Source organism: Octopus sinensis, linkage group LG4 (assembly GCF_006345805.1).
Source record: "Octopus sinensis linkage group LG4, ASM634580v1, whole genome shotgun sequence".
NCBI lineage: Eukaryota > Metazoa > Mollusca > Cephalopoda > Octopoda > Octopodidae > Octopus > Octopus sinensis.
The window spans coordinates 30,524,294-30,539,661 of record NC_043000.1 but is presented as its reverse complement, the minus strand read 5'-3'; positions in this window follow the sequence as shown (position 1 = coordinate 30,539,661).

Genomic DNA, 15,368 nt, shown 5'->3' with positions numbered 1-15,368 from the left:
CACCACCCCCTGCCGGAGCCTCGTGGAGCTTTTAGGTGTTTTCGCTCAATAAACACTCACAACGCCCGGTCTGGGAATCGAAACCGCGATCCTGCGACCGCGAGTCCGTTGCCATAACCCATTGCGCCTCCACATATATATATATATATATATATATATATATATATTATATATATATATATATATATATATATAATATATATATATATATATATATAATATATATATATATACATATATATATATATATATATATATATAATATATATATATATATATATATATATATATATATATATATATATGTCTTCTGTCCGAGTCAGTTGCCATGATTGATCGTTAGCCACTACACATATTCTCTCCTTGTTTTTTCTGTAGAAGAGCGTCGGCTCGAAACGTAAAAAAAATTTTTCTATTCCTGAGCGTTATACTAATACACCTCACCAAATCCACTCATGCTAGAGTAGAGGCCGCTTGCCCAAGGTGCCATGCCGTGGAAGTAAATGTTGTGTTCGGGAGGGAAACCTCTTACCACAAAGCCACACCTGTGCCTAATAATTTTCTTTTAATTATGTATATCTCACTTATTTCATGCTGACAGAGAGATGGTCAGTTGTTTCGTAAGTTCGTTTCGGTTTATGCAGTTTCACATTCGGTCCTATAGTTATGGAATACTGTGCTAGACACAAAGCAGTCATTTGAGAAGAGCCAAAGTACGTCGGGCACCTCGAAGCACGTGAGATTGTTCAGAAAGCGCTTCGACTTGATTACACTGTTCCCATGGACTTTATCGGACAGGAACCGCCCTCTTCTCATAACTTGGGATAAATACCTGCCGTCTTATCAGCTACAATTTGCATCTGATGTCTAAACGTTGACTCCTCACGTTTAATCTATGATTTCGATACAGGGACGTATTTGACAATGTTGCTCCTCATTGCCTTGCCAGAATTCTCATTCACGATGCTTTGATACGATATCAATGTCTGGCCGTCGAGAATGTTTCAGTTTCACTGTGGCAGGCAGTTAAGGTGATGAGAACGGAGTGACTTTCGATCGTCTGCATTAGATTCGAAGATACCCCCCTGGGGCTGAACAAAACATGAGAAAATATTTAGTTTCTTGAAAGAGTTGTTCTCAAATAGCTGACACGTACACCGAATACACATAATATAAATATACATATATACAAATATATATATTTTATTTATTTCAATCACTTCACTGCGGCTATGCTGGAGTAGCACCATTAGTCGAACAAATTGACCACCTGACGTATTCTTTGTAAGCCTAGTACTTATTCTATCGGTCTCTTTGGCCGAACCGCTAAGTTACAGTGACGTAAACACACCAGCATCGGTCCTCAAGCGATGGTGGTGGGGGGACAAACACAGACACAAAAATACACACAGACACACAGACACACACACACACACCTCTCTCTCTCTCTCTCACACACACACATATATTCAATATGTGACCGCATGTTTATCATTGGCGATTTTCTTTCTCCGTCTTCCCTTCTTTGGACTTTTTCTGTATTCCTGATGAAGAGCTCAGCTCGAAACGTGAAATCCTCTTCCTTTATTTTCCTTTCCCGAGCGTCCAATAACACTGTACTTGTACCACGTCCTCGCATTGTTGTTTTTTCTTGCTTGTTCATGTTTGGATTAACTATATATAGAAATACATGTATGTATGTATGTATATGTATATACGCGACGTGCTTCTTTCAGTTTCCGTCTGCCAAATCCACGCAGAAGGCTTTCGTCGGCCCGAGGCTATAGTAGAAGACATTTACCCAATCTGCTACGCAGTGAGATTGAACGCGGAACAACTTACCACACAGCCACTCCTTATACATACATACATACATACATACTACATACATACATACATACATACATACACCACACACACACACACACACACACACACACACACATATATATATATATATATGTCGAGGCAAATACTTTTTCTATTCCTGAGCGTTATACTAATACATCTGTTTGTTTTGTATACCACCTGTCTTCGTCTTTTGTTTTTTTCGTAAACTTTCCCTATATATATATATACATATACACGCATGTGTATGTGTGTGCATGCGTGTGTATGTGTTCGTGTATGTGTGTGTATGTGTGTGTATGTGTGTGTGTGTGTGTGTGTGTGTGGTGGTGTGTGTGCAATGCCATGTTCATCCCTATCCTCTTCTACCCTTCTCTTTCGTAACTATTTGAATCAACATTTTCCTTTACTCACTTTGGATCGTCTGGAGTATTTCTTCTGTTCTTTAGAAAGTGTTGTCTTTTACAATGCGAATATTATCCTCCATATTTATGTTGGAAACGATGTGTTTATATGGTTCTTCATATTGTTACTTTTCACAAAGAGGATTACTTGCAACATAAGCAACGTTCTGTTGTTTTAGGCCATCTTTGATTTCAAGTGTGTCACTAATTTTCTTTCTTTCTTTTGTTTTCGTCACATAAAGATTTGCAATAACTTCCATTTATGTTTCTGTATTTCCTTGCGAACTTGTTTTCCACGTCTTCAGCGTCTTTTCGATGCTTCTATATCAGACAAGCTTGTGTTTACACTCTTGCATGGCCTATCAGAAGTTCATTTATATATTAGTTATATTTTCACATCTGTGTTCACTCCTGCGCCTCTGAAATCGCCCTCCACTCCTATTTGTCTTATTTACGTCGAAGTCTCAACGGCAAGTGATAACGTTTATTATTTATTTATTTATTTATTTAAAGAATCGAAAATTCCTGACCCACGTCTTCCATTCCTCTGTGTTATCCATAGTATTCTTAAACTCATGGGTAAGCGCATCAAGTGTCTTGTAGAAATAGGCAGTTGATAACGTTTTCAGATTAAAATTTTTTCTTGGAATAACAAACATTGTATGTTTCGTAGCATATAAGCATCTCCTGTGAGCACTAGTTTTTTCTTCTGTTTTTGGAATTTCCTGGAATCGGAGGCAGGTAGCCACCAGTCCCTTTTGCTATTATTCCTAGGGTACCTGTGACAACAGGTAATTGTTCTAATATTGAATTTTCCACATTTTGCCAATTTTTATTCTAAGATCTTTATACTTGTTCAGCTTTCTTAGGTCTTGACATATACATTTATGTTGAATGGGATGTTCATATCAATGAGGAGGCATTACGTTTGTCTGGAATCGTTTGATATAATGTCTGGCCTATTTGCATCTATCTTTCTGCCAGTTTGAACCGTAAAGTTCTATAGATGATATATGATCATTTTCAAGAACTGGAGGTGGTTTATGTCCTCGTATGTTTTTATCATAGGGCAGGCCCATATCCTTGGAAATTACCCGGTGAATATACAGTGCAGCTTTCTTATGCCTATTGAGATGTTCTAAGTGCGCAAGAAGGTGATACATAGCGACAATATGTTCGTGGGTTGCAGTCTTGCGTACATGCACGCCATGGGCTACTGCCAATCTCTTCTTGTAGGGCGGCACTGATCTTGGGCTGCTATGATAAACCCTTCTATCTCTGATGTTAAGCCAAAATACACTAACCATTGATGGCTAAGAGCCTTTTCAACATCAGCATAGTTAGCTCTCTTCAGGTATTTACCGTTGAATGGTTTTTACTTGCCTTTCATCATTGAGAATATTTAAGGCAGCATTCTTAGCTATGGTTTTGATAATTTTAGCCTTTCTGTGCTTTTTTCCCAGTTCATCTAATTCTGCGACTTGGTTATTTGGAATTCCTTTAGATATTCTCCTGCCTTTTTTTGCTACTGAATAACAGATTTTCTTGTTTTCATGTTTACGAGAAGTTTTAGCATCCGGTCATCAGAATTTTTCAGATAAATGCTTAGGTCAATTGTAACAATTTTTCAGCGTCAGTTCACGTTGTAAGTGTCCACGGCTACCTACATTTCTTGGCAAGTAAAGTCTTTCCACAGTCTGTCTTAGGGTGCTGTATTCTCTTCATTGTCAACATTTTTCGGATTTGTCAATCGAGGTTACAAATTTCAGCATTTGGCCAGTTAATAATATTGAAACAATTAGATCACGACTAGTATGCCTAAAGTATTAATTGCTCCACTTAAGTTTCTTGCATTCAGCTCTGTCTTGAGTATTGCTCTTAACCTGCGATAACATTTTTGCTTTCTTTTCCTCTCATCCTTGAATTTTTGATTCCGTCACATTCGTAAACCCCTAGACATTTATAACCCCCCCCCCCCCCAAGGGTTTTAATTCTTCTATAATATTCCGTTGGTCAGTTTCGACTTTTGATGTTTCTACAAGTTTCCAACTGATAAAGGTGATTTTGCGCATTCGTCAAGGCCAAATTCCAACCTGATGTTATCACTAAACTGTTTTACAAGTGTTAATAAGCCTTGTAATTGCAGGTCTAGCACTACGGGAAAATGCTTAGCGGCGTCTCGTTTGTCTTTACTTTCAGGGTAGTTCTGCCGAGGTCGATTTTGATTTTCATCTTTTGGGGTCATTAAGATAAGACTGCCTCATTCTGTATCTCATTACCTTGATAGTTCCGAGTGAGGAGACTCTGATCTTGAGCCGCTACGATAAATCCTTGTTTCTATTTATGTTATTTGTTTGGTTTGGCTCAGGTACGGTTTTATTCCAGATAGGATTTATATTACAATCATTCTTTAAACTTCATCACTCATTCGAGTAAAGAGTTATGGTTTGTAGAGATTTATCCGAGTGTAGGTGATTTATCTGGAGTTTGTCGAAGATATTCATCCAGAAACCGTTTTGAATATTATGAGATCTTTACCTTATTTTATGTCTTGGTGTGATGTTAAAGAGAGCAGGGCCAGTTGAAGTGAAATGTTTTTGTTTCAGTGATGTGACGCGAGCAGGAGTTTTATAGAGGACGGATGGCACGGGCACCAAGTATTTGGTGAATTTTAAAGTTGGCATCATTTAGGCAATAATGAAATATTTCCAAGTTGATACAAATGGCATAACGCTCGTGGCAATCTTGGGTGATGGTGGATGGGTGGGGGAAATAGAGGTTGACCTGTAATGTAGTGGTTTTTTTTAATAAATTCTGATTTATCACTGGACTCTCTCTTTTCTCTTTTACTTGTTTCAGTCATTTGACTGCGGCCATGCTGGAGCACCGCCTTTTTTTTAGTCGAGAAAATCGACCCCGGGACTTATTCTTTGTAAGCCCAGTACTTATTCTATCGGTCTCTTTTGCCGAACCGCTAAGTGACGGGGACGTAAACACACCAGCATCGGTTGTCAAGCAATGCTAGGGGGACAAACACAGACACACAAACACACACACACATACATATATATATATACATATATACGACAGGCTTCTTTCAGTTTCCGTCTACCAAATCCACTCACAAGGTTTTGGTCGGCCCAGGGCTATAGCAGAAGACACTTGCCCAAGATGCCACGCAGTAGGACTGAACCCGGAACCATGTGGTTAGTTAGCAAGCTACTTACCACACAGCCATTCCTGCGCCTTCAATTTTTACAATATTTTGTTTCATACACGGAAACCATACCGGACAGCATTATTCCAGGTGAGAATGGGCAAAGAAGGAGAAGATATGGATAATGCTAGGAGCGTCTCTAGACCGAAATGTCCTGAAGGTCCAGAAACACGCTGTACAAGCCATGTTGACTTTGCTGTTCATATGGGCACTTCAGATTAAGTTGTAGTTGATAGCTACCTCGATGTTCCTAGCGAGATTTGATCCAGGGGCAGGAGTTCGCTCGAGGGAAGAGCATATTGTTTGTTTTTTTGTTTTTCCAGTTTCAGCTCTTGAGCTGTGGCCATGCTGGGGCACCGCCATTGTGGTGAAAGAGTACAGCAGGGATCACCACCCCCTGCCGGAGCCTCGTAGAGCTTATAGGTGTTTTCGCTCAATAAACACACACAACGCCCAGTCTGAGAATCGAAACCGCGATCCTGCGACCGCGAGTCCGCTGCCCTAACCACTAGGCCATTGCGCCTCTATAGAGTGGAATACTTCAAATTAGTTCTCATTTAGATGCATAATGTGTCTTTTTTCCCCCCATTGGACTACGGCGAGCAGATCTTGTTATATATTTGTTCGCTCTTCTTTTGACGTCTTTCAGAGCGGAAATTCTAATGAGGCTTTGTTTGTTGACCTCAGTGATGTCATTGATGTAAATAATGAAACGGAGTGGGACCAATGCCTTGCCTTGTTCGACTCCATTATCATTATTGTTGTTGTTGTTGCTCTGCGAAATATACAATAATAAAACAATGTATCTGCGAGTGTGTGTGTCGATCTAATGGTATATATGTGTCGCTTGTGGGTGTATACACAACAACACAACACAAACACACACATATATACACCTGTATGTATATATATATACATGTGTGCGTGAGTATGCGTATGTTGTATGTGTGTATGTGTGTGTGTCTTGATACGCAGACGCAAACACACACATGTATGTATATATACGTATATATATATATATATATATATATAAATATATTTGTGTGTGAGTGTGGTGTGCGTGTGTATATGTGTGTATCTGTGTGTGTATGTGTGTGTAATAGTGTCTTCCCCACACACATAATATATACATATGTATATATATATGTAATATGTGCATGTATATTATATATATATATGTATATATATATATATATATATATATATGTATATATATATATATATATATATATATATATGTATGTATATATATATATAATATATATATATTTGTGTGTGTGTGTGTGTGTGTGTGTGTGTGTGTAAGTATGTATTCACCCACACAAATACACGTATAATTGCTCTTAATAACATTCGTGATACACTCGCCTCTTATATTGTCTCCTATTCATAAATTTAGAACCGTGTATGCTACAAAGTACTTCATCCTCATCACCGTATCTATATTTGATCGATCGACCTCGTCGCCGGCAGCCTAATAATAATAATATAATAATAATAATAATAATAATAATAATAATAATGAACAATATTATCATCTTTTTCGTCGTTATCGTCGCTATCATTCTCTTTGCTGATATGATTTGGATCATTACAGTAATCCCGGCCCTCCTCCAACTCTGCCTGCCCACTACTTGTCATCATCATTACCCTCATCACCATCACCATCATCATCATCATCATCATCATCATCATCATCATCATCATTATCATCATCATCATCATCATCACCATCATCATCATCATCATCATCATCATCATCATCATCATCATCATCATCATCGTCATTACCGATTTACCATTACCATCATATGCACCATCAATTCTTTTCATTTTAAATGTGATCAAATAGGCAGGCTCAAACACACACATATTTATGTATAAACATATATGTGTGTGTGTGTTTGTGTGTGTGTTGTGTGTTTGTGTGTGTGTGTGTGTGTGTGTATTTCGAAATCAAAAGCTGTACGATCACTTTGATGCTGTAAATGTTCCAGTAGATTTAATGAAGTGTATAAGTATAAACGTGTTTTGGAACCAAATCGATGTCTAGACAGTGAAAATACTTCCGTACTGTGTTGCAATATCATTTCAAATGATCGCTGCGTAAGGTAGCGGCCCAATCAAAAGACCAATTCCGTTATCCAGAAATGCATTGAATACGGATAACATATCGATCATATTTAGTTAGTTTTTAAACACAGACATCCAAAAGTCACACACACATACCACACACATATAGTGTGATAGGTAGGTAACTGGTTATATATATAGAGAGATATTGCGGAGATGTACTTGCATAGCGAGTGACTTGATCTGAGATCGTGTGCTGGAACGAAAACAATTGCAACGTGGAAGGTGTTTATAAGCCAATTAAGAAACACACAAAAACCGCTAGATTCACTTCAACATTTAAATTTAATTCGTCAAAATATTTTCGTCGCTTTGAGACCGCGACCTGTTCGCTGACAAAACTTCGTGCTGCATCGTGCTGCATATATATATTTATATGTAAATGTAATATGTGACAATTATTCGGTAGCCATGATAAAACTCCGAGTTTCGGATGCCGAAACCACACCGCTATCTCTTCAGTTATCTGACCATCGGAAAAATGTTATGAAAGATGACCGTTAAGCAAAGGGAAATTACTGTGTGATAGACCGTTATTAAGACAAAAGAACTATTTGAATGACCGCTAAGTGAGGGAAGGAAGTAAGAGTAATAGTATTCGCGTAAGAGCGCATGTTCATACCTACACTGAAGAGATGGCGGCCTGGATTTCCACCTCGGCATCCGAAACTCGGAGTTTTATCATGGCTACCGTATAATTGTCACATATTACATTTACAGATAAATTCCTCTATTTACATAATATCGAGGTCTCTTGCATTCTTTGGTTGTCTTAGCATTTTTATTAATATATATATATATTAATAAAAATGGTAAGACAACCATATATATATACATATATATGTATATATATGTATGTATGTATATATGTATGTAGATGTATGTATGTATGTATGTATGTATGTATGTATGTATGTATGTATGTATGTATATGTATATATATATATATATATACATACATACATACATACATACATACATACATACATACATACATACATACATAATACGTACATACATACATACATACATACATACATGCATACATACATACATACATGTATACATAGTTGTTTGGGATGGAGTAGAAAAAGGATGTAACATCATAAAGAAAAACTGTCCAGCAGATATGAATGTCTCTTCAAATATCAAAAAGGAACAGGATAACTACAGGAAACTGCTTCAAAATCTCCAGCTTCTACACTAAGATGATGAATTCACATTTATATCAAAATTTACGCACTTTGTTTTGTGCGTAAATGCTCCAGAGCCAATTTGAAAAAAACTACAGTTTTCAGAAAAAAAAGAGATCAACCTGTTAACCATCCAAATACGATCTGTAAATGGTGCAGTAAATATATGCCTGATCTTTCTGTTTCAGAATGGGAATTCGTGTTTGTTATCTGCATCATACGAGAGAGAATTTTTAGTTTTGTTAGAAACCAGATGCCTCCTGGCAAAAAATGAAACAATTTTAAATACAATTTTAAATAGATACATACATGATGCAGGCGTGGCTGTGTGGTAACAAGCTTTCTTCCCATCCACATGGGTCCAGGTTCAGTCCCACTGAGTGGAACTTTGGGCAAGTGTCTTCTACTATGGACTTGCGCTTACCAAAGCCTTGTGTGTGGATTTGGTAGGTGGAAACGGAAAGAAACCCATCGTGTGTATTGTGTGTGTGTGTGTGTGTTTGTGTGTGTGTGTGTGTGTGTGTGTGTGTGTGTGTGTGCGTGTGTGTGTGTGTTTATTTCCATGTCTGACTTCTCACCACAGCTTGATAACCTGTGTTGGTTTGTGTATGTTCTTGTAACTTAGCAGTCCGGTATAAAGACGGACAGAATAAGCACCAGGCTTCAAGAGAAAAAGTACGGTTGTCGATTCCTTCAACTAAAAGCACTTGAGGGTGGTCCCCAGCATGGCCACAGTTTAGTGACTACAAGAAGTAAAAGATAAACTATAAAAGATACATGCATACATGCATACATACATACGTACATACATACATACAGACAGACAGACAGACAGACAGACAGACACACACACACACACACACAAACATACATACATGCATACATACATACTTACATACGGACACATACACAAACATACATACATACAGACGGAGAGATACACACATAGATACATGCATATATACATGCATACAGACGGAGAGAGACACGCACATACATACATGCATACATACATACAGAGATGAGAGACACACACAAACACGTACATACATACAGAGGAAGAGAGAGAGAGACACATATACAAAAACACACACATACATACATACATACATATATACGTATGTACGTACGTACATAGATACATAGAAATATACATAATTGTATACATAATTTTGAAAGCAAAACCAAAGAATATTGGCAGACCATTCCAATAGAAACAACAACCTACAATGAAATCAACAGACCAAGCATAATTGACAAAACTGGGACTAAGACTTGTACACTGTCCTGAAGATCTGTTGCAGAACTGCAACACACACGCACACACACACGCGTGTGCGCGCGCGCGCCTAAATACAATTTTGCAAATAGAAATAGTTAAAAAAAATACATTCCCGTTAATGTTTGTTTTTATTCAGTTACAATGAAAACAATTCTAAATGAATCTAATGGGTTACTCCCTACTTTTGGAGAGTAGAAATTTATTATTCTTGAACAAGAATAAGTGCAGGAGTGGCTGTGTGGTAGGTAGCGAGCTGGCAGAAACGTTAGAACACCGGGCGAAATGCTTTGCGGTATTTCGTCTGCCGTTACGTTGTGGGTTCAAATTCCGCCGAGGTCGACTTTGCCTTTCATCATTTCGGGGTCGATTAAATAAGTACCAGCTACGCGTTGGGGTCGATATAATCGACTTAATACCTTTGTCCCCTCTATGTTTAGCCCCTTGTGGGTAATAAAGAAATAGGTAGCTTGCTTACCAACCACATGGCTCCGGGTTCATCCCACTGCGTGGTACATTTGGCAAATGTCTTCTACTATAGCCTCGAGCCGACCAAAGCCTTGTGGGTGGATTTGGTAGACGGAAACTGAAAGAAGCCCGTCGTATATATCTATATATATGTGCGCGTGTGTGTGTGTGTGTGTGTATGTTTGTGTGTCTGTGTTTGTCCCTCCAACATCGCTTGACAACCGATGCTGGTGTGTTTACGTCCCCGTAACTTAGCAGTTCGGCAAAAGAGACCGATAAAATAACTACTAGGCTTACGAAGAATAAGTCCTGGGGTCAGTTTGCTCGACTAAAGGCGGTGCTCCATCATGGCCACAACCAAATGACTGATGCAAGTAAAAGAGTAAGAATATTATTGACAGCGACTCCGCTAACCCATCGTCTGACTGTCCGACGACCTTTTAACCGACCGAAACTTCGAAGTCACTGTCATCAGTATTCTTGTTTAAGAATGCTAAAATTAATCGAAAAATACACAGATTTCTTTCCTGATTGCAGCTTAGTTTTCCTCGCGAATTGTTTCCATTTGATCGCAAAAGATGCTAGGTTGGTTTTCTCTGCTTTTCATTAAAATTTCTTTAGCAAACATGCACAAACGAACATTGAAAGCAAGTGGTTACAATTTCAGAAGAGCATTGTCGGAGTAGATTAATGGTTAATGTTTGAGTTTCGCTACAACATATAACAAGGAGAATAAATCTTATTACATAAAGGAGAAATCTGATTTTCGCGATAATTGAATGTGACATATCAAAGTATATTTTGAACATTGCTAATTAATTTTTACTGATCTGTCAATAAGACACAGAAACGCAGCTAATGATGATGTTCTTTGCTTTGAGCTGGCAGTTATATACATGCTATACCATTTGACATTGATCAAATCATGGCTTCTGTTATTGCATGTTTTAATTAGATTGACTACGTATCAGTTCGATCGCATATATCGTATGAAAGTATATAGAATGATATAACGATGATATTCTTTGATGGCTTTAAGCTTTTGTTCGATAAAGTCCACAGTAAATATATGAAAAGGCAAAATCAAGAACCAAATTTATTGTTAATATATGTCAAGCGTCCTATCCGTTATAAGTATTAAACACGAATGGCGTAAAGTAATCAACACACATAAGAACGGTTCAAACGAAATAGGTTTTGAAGAATTACAGATTTGACTTCTTGGGAGATATTATGTGAATGAAAACTTATATTTATCACATTTTTGTGGGTCCAATGCAAATACCAGCTTGGTCTATGGCGCAAATGACACCCCCGAGAGCTGAAATTTGAAAAGAGTACGAAAAACAAACCACACCGCATCGTCAATCACGCGGATTAACAAGGGATGCGTTTAGCTTTGAGGCGAAGGAGCTCGTTCGAAAAATGCTGGTACAACGAACAATAATGCTGCAACTTATTCTGGGAGGAGTGGAGTGGAAATACAAACGAAGAGTCTCCAAGGAATCTGAAGCGTGTCCAGGAGAGAACAATAGTTAATAATTGGAAAGTGTAATGTTGCTTCTGATAGGACCCTACGGCGGCAGTATCTGATAGCTCTGTCACCCCGCGACTCTCCCAAGAATTGTCGACAGAGGAAATGGATGGATACATATTTTTACCATATATTTAAATTTCGCGTGAAATTATTCATAATTTAATTCTCGTATAGCTGGTAAAACATACCGATTGGTTTGGTTATATGGCTATATACATTTGCCTTCTGGCTAAATCGGCGGTAAAAGTAATGTGTACCCTAATACGTTTTCAGGGTCCATGAGTCAGGCAGACGAAAGTGATGACGTTATCCGGAAGCCGACGATATGTCTCAAATAACTGAAACAGACGGGTCCAGACAGCTGTCGTTTATCTTTTATTTTATCTTTCACTTATTTTACTGATCGGACTGCAGCCATATGCTGGGGCATAGCCTAGAAGATTTTTACTCGAACAAATTTTCTCCAGTATTTATGTTCCTATAGTCAGTTGCTTATTCTATCGGCCTCTTTTGCTGAACCGCCCTGGGATATAAAGAAACCAGCATCGGCTGTTTTGTTTTGCTTATGGAGTCATACGTTGAAACATAGTGACCTATATTCAATGAATGCCAGCCATATATTTTTAATAGGCTTGGCTATTTGATTAAGAAGCTTTCTATTTAATCATATGACTTCGGGTCCAAACATAATGTGTGGCAACTTGGAAAACTATAACCAAGGATCACCAAAGCATTCTGAGTGGATTTGGTAAATGGAAACGTGAAGAGGCCCTTTGTATATATATATGTATATACGGGGTTAGTTTGTTTGTATCCATGTTTTGACATCACCTGATGGTTGTACACTATAATACATATCATACAAGTGAAGTGGAACGTTTCCTGTCTTCAGTCGGAAACATTTCCTGGCCATGGAGAAATACTACCTTGCCTGGAAAAAGGTGAGTGTAGGCGACAGTATCGACATTCAGCCGCCGTAGAAGACACACATCGACAAATGCCGCAGGACACATACACGCATCGAGTAGTTTATGTAAATGATAATGATGAAGATGATAATCTCCAGTCTCCTCTACAAGTACCTTTAAACATTGTCTAACCCCAAAATGATGGGGTTACTGTATAGCATACACAAATAGGTTCTGCGTAAAAATCTAAGTATTCTTACCGAGTATAATGCAACCGATTTACATTTACGTACAAACGTAGAACATTGATATTTAAACACAAGCGTTCGAACATTTACGAATACCATTCCAACATAAAGAGATGTACCAACATCCAAACTGTCCGCAGTAATTTTCAGCTTTCTCTCTATTGAATAATGTCGGTTTACCGGAAATAGAGAAGAAATAAAACAGAATCAAATAATAAAATCAACATGTTTTGTCGAAGCATAAACCAAGCAACAGGAGCATAGATATAATTACATCAGCTTTCAGGCCGTTTAAAATCCATCTCACTTAGCATGGGATTTTGCTAATCTGCAGCAAGCATTATTTTTCCTTCAGAGCTGCTAGATTCAGATAAATGATAAGGCAGACCCTAACTTAAATATTTTAGTGCTTGCGTGACTTTACAGACATTTTACTTTTCTTGCTTTCAAAACATTATTAATTTTCTCTTTTCAGTGTCTTTTTTTTTTCTCTATTTCACTCGGTTTTGCTAGCAAGCGGCAAATTATTAAATTAGAAGGAATAATAAAACAGCAAGAGGTGATAGTGCAGTTTCCATTGTTGGCATAAAAATGAATGGAGAAATAAATCGAAACAATTAACCTTTATCAATGGAAAACTATCTGAGTAATAAATATTAGATGGATCGAGTTAGCCATCCAAGCTATTGGTTAGACGTTCGCTTTATTACAAGTCATTGCATGGTGTATACACACAGACACACATATACATATATACTTATGTGTATATATATATATGTATCTCTCTCTCCTCTCTATCTTTCTCTCTCTCGCTATATATATATATGGATGGATGTATATATATGCATATATAAATATATATATATATATATACATACATAGACACACGCACACACATATACATATATACATATGTACATACACCGTCATAGCTTTTCAACAGCCAATTGACACGCTGTATATATATATATATATATATATGGATGGATGTATATATATGTATATATAAATATATATACATATACATACATACACACACACGCATAAACATATACATGTATACATATGTACATACACCGTCGTAGCTTTTCAACAGCCAATTGATACGCTATCAGCTATCAGTATTATCCTTACGAACACATATATCACCATACAAGCTTATGTCTCGTATCTAAGCTTAGTACTTTATGAAATTTGCAATCAAAACTTGGCAAAGAAAAACAATAGACAATAACTCCCAGGTAACTCTTCTCACAAACATACGCTAGCCTCTCCCTTGGAGTCTGAACAGTTTATCATATAATTAAGCGTCCATGATATATGAGCCTCGGCGTGTTGCTAATACGGTAGGTTGGAAGTGGCTACACGGTGGGAGTGATGTGCATCAGGAGTATATATATACATATATATATATATTATATATAATATATATATATATATATATATATATATATATATATATTATATATATATATAATATATATATATATATATATAGAGAGAGAGAGAGAGAGAGAGAGACTTTACGAAAAAACAAAAGACGAAGACAGGTGGTGTACAAAACAAACAGATGTATTAGTATAACGCTCAGCAATACGTTTCGAGCCTACGCTCTTCTACAGAAAGGGACACACAAAATAACAAGGAGAGAAACATATATGTGGTAGTGGTGAAATTATTCTAAAATACGACATATTTCTTTCTGTGACTTCATTTTCTGCCTCCAAAAGCATCTCAAAATATGCCAAAAGCATCGTAAATATTGTAATTTATCGAATTCAGAACATATTTCATGTAGAGTTAAATTACAGTACACATCCGTCCCTCCGTGTGGAGGCCGGAGATGAAGTCACACACAATAAAAACATGTTTAAGTCATATTTCAGAGTAATTTCAGTTGTAATCTTTTAAAAGCCACTCGAAGAAGATGCAATAAAAACTGTATCTTATCGCTAATAAATAAGTAGAGGTATTTTCTTCCACTCTTCCACTTTTCGATGCATTTGTGGAAATAGAAGATATTGTCACACAGTTCTAAGATTTCCACCAGTTTTTTTGATATCTATTCACAACTTTTCCGCACTACCCGCGTCACGAAATAGAAAATGGTGAAAAAACCTTCCACACTAAAAC